Genomic DNA, 5992 nt, shown 5'->3' on the forward strand with positions numbered 1-5992 from the left:
TCCTACGAACCATGATGGGTAGGACCCTGTCAGCTGAACCTCCCTCAGTGAGGTTGTAGAAGCTTCTGTCTCCATTGTAGGGGATGGGTTGACTCTGTTCCTGACTCCATCTATTCAAATCTGTGGCCCACAGAGGTGTGGGTCCTTGAAATGCTGGGCGAGGGTTTGGGTCATGAGCAGCTGGGGGTAGATTGTTGACTTCTGGTTCTGAGTCAGAACTATCAGAAAAGCCTTCAGCTTCGTGATCATCCAAAGGAATTGGGTGATCATTCTCTGGCTCTTCTCCGAGCCATCCAACATTGCCGTGGTTAGGGTAGTACGGGTTGTCGTGGGGATGGAATCCAGCCATGATATCTACGCGAGAAAAGGGATATAAGAAGAAATTAATAGACGTACTAACTAAGATAATTATAAGATGATCTTTATCAGTTACTTCAATACTTGTTTAGTGCATATAAGTTATATGTACTCAGGACAAGATAGACCTTCGAATAAGTGACCCTAACTCTAAGCCCACAACCAAACAAGGAACAAGAAGTAAAGCAAAGATTCACAGATTCTAAGTCTATGACGTCCTAGGTGCATATAACCTTAGTGTATCCACTCAGCAACTATTGACCTACTGATAAAGACCTTTTAGTTCTTTGATAAGTAGTTATAGGAACACCAAATAACCCTATGGTATTTCATTGTGGTAATGTTGGTAAGTTTTTAGACTTGTTGCCATATCACAACCATTCTTGGGCATATGCTAATCACTCCTCGGACCAGCAAAGTTGATCAGGCTATGCCACTCCCAGGACTGACCATACATCCCCGAGCTTACTTGTGATATTCAACAATCGTAATACTTTTGTTTTTGTCGTTGTGACACTGATTTTAGCATGAATGCAGGCATGTATACTTAATTAAATATTTTATTATTTAAAAGTATAAACTCTTGGTCAGAGTATTTTAAACCCATTGTATTTATAGTTAGTATATCTTTTATGGGTTGATATACTCAATTCACTATAAACAGAGCTCTAATACCAATCTGTCACACCCCAAAACCAAGAACGGCGGAAACGTTCAGGGGTGGAGGACGTCATGTAAAGTATCATAACAGTGCAAAGTAGTAAACAAGCAACAACATCATCCATTGCATTAAAAGTAAAGTTTTAATACATGAGTGTTCTTTCATTGTAATAAGACACCAAAATATGTAAACAAAATAAAGACGAGTCCTGTCTGTGCTCCGTCTTCTCAAAACCCTGGTCATTGTACCTGTCTACTGGTGACCTGAGAATACAAGTTATTTTGAAAGCGAGTAGATCAGCATAAAGCTGGTGAATTCATAAGTATTATGGTGTCATTGATTCGAAAAGCTGTTATGAAAGACTTGTAAATGTTTAATGAAACATTTAGTATAAGTATGAAAATCCTAGAAAATCCCATATTTCCTACTAGTATAAAAAGTAGTCTTCTACCAAGACCCGAATGCTTTGAAGGTTTGCATTTCTGTATCAATGAAGATTTTTCCCTGTACAACTATTATTATAAAAATATAGTCTACCTCATCGTTTATGTGAATGTGTCACAAAATAAAAGTAATAGGGAAAATTATATAATCATTGAAATCGTATCCTTTTGCCTTAGGATAATCACGGCGTGGAAACTCGCCGAACAGTATAACCGAGAACATCCGTCGATGAACAGGTCCCGCTGTAGGTTGCAGCCAGGTGTAGGATGGTCAGTCCCGTATAGTATATATATAGTATTTCTCTCAGTATAGATATACTATTTCTCTCTGGAAACATGTAATAGTATCTCTTCATATAGTAGTATAGACTCATGAATGAACTGACTCTTGTGTAATTCCTTGTAATAGGAATAGTAATTTGTATCCCCTAAACTATACCTATAATAGTTTACTGGAATGTAATTTGAATGTCCAAGTAGGTTTATACACCCTTGCTACACAAGAGTGTTGGAACTGAAGAAAGAATGAAAGCCCTCATATCAATACATATATATATATATATACATGAAACATAAGTGTATAGATATGGTTTTTATCAATAAGTTGAAAAAGGTTTTGTAATACATTTAAGAGTTTTGAACAATAAATAATAGTGACTTGATGTCGGTTTATAAAACAATTCAAAAGTAGTTTATTTGATAACAAAGTATAAAATAACTGAAAACCATGCATTTAACACATTTTGAAGTATGTGAAAATCAGTTGGTTGAAAACACCGTTATAAATCACATGCGATTGATTCTATAACTTCCTGTTTTCTACTTGTATTCCCCCCCCATGAAAGCACTTAAAATCATTTAAAAGGATTGATTAAGGGGTATGAACTCACCTGTAGTGAGTGGTTTGGATGAACGGATGATGTAGGATGCTAAGTGTCAAGTGAAGACTTGTACACACACAATGATCCTAGTTAACATATAATAACACATATATGTATCCAATTAGTCATAAAACAACTAATTAACCAAATTTAAGACATCCTAAGACATGTAAAACACTTGATTTAAGTGCTATAAGTCATGAGGATTGCATCTAAGGGTGGTAGGACCTTGTAATTGAGTTTAGGGTTCAAGGGTAAACTCCCTTGGAGTTTACGGTTTGGTGACCATAACTCATTGAGTTTACGGTCGTAAACCCATGAGTTTACGGCCGTAAACTCATGGTACTTGACCATTTTGTGTTTTGAAGCCATTAAGATCATAAGAAGCATTCCTACTTCATGTTTAAGCCTTAGGAAGAGATTTGGGCACCATTTCACTCCTTTAGGGAGTTTACGGTCCTTGGACCACTTTTCCTTGGGTTTACGGCTGTAAACCCAAATGGTTTATGGTCTTTTGATGTTTTCAAGTACTAAGCACATCAAGAAAGGGGTCTAGGCTAGTTTCCATGGCTTGGTAAGGGACTAGGGCCACCTTGGCCCCTTTGTTAGGGTTTACGGTCCAAGAACATCTTGGACCGTAAACACCTTTGATCTTGATTCTTGGGTGTTTTCTTGATGATTAGAAGTGTAACAAGTCTTATAATACACTAGGATAGAAGTACTTACTAGGTAGAAGCTTGAAAAGGTGCTAAAAGTCCAAGAACACTAGTGTGTGTTCTTGGTGTTCTTGGTGAAACTTGAAGATCTACACTTTTGGAATGATTTCATGGATGGAATCATGTAAGATCACCAGATTAAGTAAGATATCAACTTCTTAGGGATAGAAACACTTACAAAGTTGAAGATCTTGAAGAAAAGTCGGATGATACTTGAGAGAGAAATGGGTTTTGGATCTTGAAAATGTGAAAAGTGGTCAATAATGACTAAGTGTTATATTTATACCCCCTTTTAGGGTTTACGGCCGTAAACACCTTTGTTTAGGCCGTAAACTCCAAACTCTTGGAGTTTTGGGACATTATTGTTGCACAATAAACCCTAGGGAATTCTCTCTCCTGTTATCTCCTGAAGTACTAATCTTAAAACACTCAAACTTATTCGAAAAAGCTTGAAAGTTAGCAGAAACAGTTCTGACTTCTATTGAATTGAATGGTTGTACAGAATAGAAATTTCGGGTTGTCACACTTTACAAATTCCAAAACTTGAGGGAAAGTTTTGAAACTATTCAAAACCTTTCATTTCTATAACTTATGAGTTTTAATGACTTTTAAGGAAAAGACTTTTGGAATTCCATAACTTGAGGACAAGTTATGGAGTCCATTAAAAGGCATTTAGATCAACAATTAAACTAACAAGAAAGTGTCAAATAATTTCTATGATCTAGCAAAACTCATAAGCATGCATAATTCATATCAACAATTATCAAGAATCATATAAAGTAATATAAAACTTGAAACTTTGACAATTATCTTTGAAATTGGATAAGCACAATCATTACCATATGAAAAACAGGTTTATTTGTTCAAAAACAGATTAGGCTAATGATTCTAGTCCAATTCCAGCTTTAAAACTCGAAATTCTGCATCCAGGAGCACCAACTCGTCGAGTACATGAACTGAGTCGGCGAGTTGGTCAGTTTTTAAGGTGGACTCGGCGAGTCTGTTAGTGGACTCGGCGAGTTCACTGTTCATACAGCAGAAAATCGATTTTTTCAAGCTTTGAAAACTTGTAGCATCAAGTATAATTGAAAACAAGCCTAGGCTCTGATACCACTGATGGGTTTTATGCATTCTAACACTCCTAAGGTGTGCATGCAACCCTAGAAACCTTGGTTCTATGTTTTCTCTATTATACATGCAAACTTTTATTTTTCCAAGGTTTCATCCTAACTAGCATACCATGAAGAATATGTAATACAAAAATCTAGTAGAATGACATATTTTTCCAAGGTTTCCAAGGTTTCATCCCAAGTGTGATGCCTCAAATGCTTCACACAAAACCACCAATAATTGGAAGAACTTGAGAGAAGTATACTTGCACTCACAAAATCGGCTAGCCCTCTTTGCTTTCCCTTAGGTGCCGATTTTGGTAGCTATGGAGTCCTTTATATAGTGTGACAAACTAGGGTTACACCATGTAAACCCTAATGACCTTCCATATCCCTCATGCTCCATGGGTTAAAACCTCCATGGAGTATCCATGGGTCACCACATGGGTTTAGCCCAACATAAAGGATTATGGATCATAAGCCCACTATAAAAGAATGAATGATTTACACAATCAATCCCCATTTATTTAATTAGTCTCTTTTGATCACAAAACTAATTCCAAACTAATTGTTGATCAATACTAATTAAATAATATGATTTCATATTAATATATTAGAACTTATAATATATTAATAAATCATAAATTTCCTCTTCTCAAAAGTCCATCCTTCAGATTGTTTTGGTGCCATGCAACCCAAATGGACTATGCTACTCTCGGGTTAAGTACATATCAATTATAGTTATGGGCTTAGACACTAAATCCAACAATATTATCACATCATGTATTAAGAATATACAAACAGGAACTTAATAGAGTTAGATAGTGGACTTACCTGAAGTAGAGTCAAACTTTTTGACTTTACGTTCTCTTAGATCTTTCAGGTATTCAGGACAGCTTCGCTTCCAATGTCCCTTCAAATGGCAGTAGAAACATGTGGACTCTTTGGCATTTGCACATGGAACTATCTCAGAACTGGATTTTCTCTTATGGTCAAATATTTTGACCATAGCCAATTCCCTTCCCATAGGAGAAGGGATCTTTTCTGGACTATCTATGTCATTGCCTATGTCCATGGCAGCTTGGGAAGTAGATCATCCAATAAAATTTGCTTGACCATTGCGCCAAATCATTTCTGATTCAGCAGCAATAAGCAAATAGGTAAGATCAATGAGGGTCACGTCACGGTCTGTCATATAGTAGTCTTTAACAAACCAACTATATGACTCGGGAAGTGACTGAAGAACCAAGTCAACAGCCAACTTCCTCGGGAAAACGACACCCAACATTCCCAGCTTGTCAATGCGTGACTTCATGTCCAAGACATGTGCACACACATACCTTCCATCTTGGTGTTTACTAGCCAATAGGGCTTGAGTGACCTTGAACTTTTCAAGTCTTCGAACTTGTGGGTCAGGGAGAATAATTGGAGGAGGTGGAGGAAGTGAAGTATGATATTGTGGAATATCATCTTCATTTGGAAAGCTTTTTCCAAAAGATTCGGGATAACCATAGTTGTCTGAACTAGACCTCTACAAGGGAGAAATTCAAGTCAGTTGATTTAAGTCCTTAATATAACACCCAAAACGAAATATTAAGGCTAGGACCCAACATAATATTTTACAATTGCGAAGAGGGATGTCGTAATCCAATTGTAAAATATTTGAAGGTAGGTAAATGACGATTTACCAATTTCCACCATGAACAACGAAATAGATTATTAAGTTTTAAATGGATTGAAATTCCTAGATTCTTTGAGATTCATTGAACTTTTCAATGGCATGTTTAAATCATGATTGTGCCCTTCAAGTTTGTGACTGGGATGC

Source organism: Lactuca virosa, chromosome 6 (assembly GCF_052849685.1).
Source record: "Lactuca virosa cultivar CGN04683 chromosome 6, Lactuca_virosa_CGN04683_v6, whole genome shotgun sequence".
Taxonomy (NCBI): domain Eukaryota; kingdom Viridiplantae; phylum Streptophyta; class Magnoliopsida; order Asterales; family Asteraceae; genus Lactuca; species Lactuca virosa.